Here is a 1,462-nt window from a genome sequence, read left to right on the forward strand (position 1 = left end):
GATGTGCGGCAGCATTGATCCATGCATGGGGGTACCGTGGAATGGGGAGGAGAAAAACGAAAGTAAAACCTTGCCCAGAAGCTCCCGGCATTCCTAGAGATTCCAGTACAAGTTCTTTTAACATACTCAAAGTAACTAAAAACTCTCTCTGAAGTTCTGAACTTGCTCAGTCGATGTAAAAAAAAAGTTAAAAAATGAAAAGAAATGAAGTAAAAAAAGAAACTTGAAAATAACCATACCATCATTACCAGGATTATAATTCTTGATTTCCTGTCTTTGTTGTAATAGTCTTTGTTGTTTCACTACTTACTATGCGCATGCACATTATATATTATAGTACCTTATTGTTAGGTCAACGCGGATTGATATCGCGCTCTCGTGTTTGCCAGTTCGTGTGCTTGCCAAGCAGAACATGTATCAACTCCAGCAATAAATACCTTTATAAGTTACATCACTCTTCGACTATACTTAACATGGTGGCAGCGGAAACTTACGTGTGCTCAAGACGCCTCAGACAGCAACGGCAACTCATGTCAGTGTCGTATGTATGTGTGAAAGCCCGCGGTGCATAATGCCTCGTTTTATGGGCTGAGTAGCTACAGCGCGCCATGTCAACGATTGGCATAAAGTGCCCGGATGCGCGCGCAGCCTTGATGTTACAAGCTCGCCTCGTGCGATGGCAGCACGGTGCGCGTTGTAACAAAGACACAAGATAACTGTCGATGCATCACTGGATTGACAGGACTGGAACTGCCAAGTTCTACTATACAGTGTGATACGCACATGTTATGACAGTGTATGATGCGTAAATTCGGCTGATATGTCGACAAAGCACTCGCGGTAGACAGTAGAGCAGTCAACAAACATGTCGCGTGAGCAAGTTCCACGCATGGACTGAACTTTGCCTGACCAGGCAGACGCTTTCAAGCTTTTCAAGCAAAGGCTTGAGATATATTTTAAAGTAAAAGGTACCAATCAAAGACGAGGACCAAGTGAATTATATACTGCTCCAAGTGGGAGATGAGGGTCTTTGCCGCTATAACGCGTAGACGCTAACAGACGATGAGAGGAAATCAGCGAGCGGCATATTCGCCAGATTTGCCGAACAATTAGAACCGTCTGAAAATTACCGTATTAGTCGTCTGAAACTAATGCATTTCCGTCAGAAAACAAGGAAAATCCGTTGACAACTTCGTGAATAGAAGTAAGTTACAGGCAATAAGATGTGACTTTGAGGAAAATTAGCTCAATTGGTTGAATTGATCATTGCCAGCACCCCTATACCTGAATATCAAAAGGAGTTACTGAGCAAGGACAACACCTATAAACTAGCAGACGCACTAGTACTAGGCAGGACATATGAAGCTGCAGACTTACATGCACAACAGCTCAAGGACATGAGTGTACCAACTGCTGCTATACACAGTGTCACTAAACATGCTAGTGGCATATGCCGGAATTG

This window comes from Priapulus caudatus, unplaced genomic scaffold (assembly GCF_000485595.1).
Source record: "Priapulus caudatus unplaced genomic scaffold, Priapulus_caudatus-5.0.1 Scaffold1888, whole genome shotgun sequence".
Lineage (NCBI taxonomy): Eukaryota > Metazoa > Priapulida > Priapulimorpha > Priapulimorphida > Priapulidae > Priapulus > Priapulus caudatus.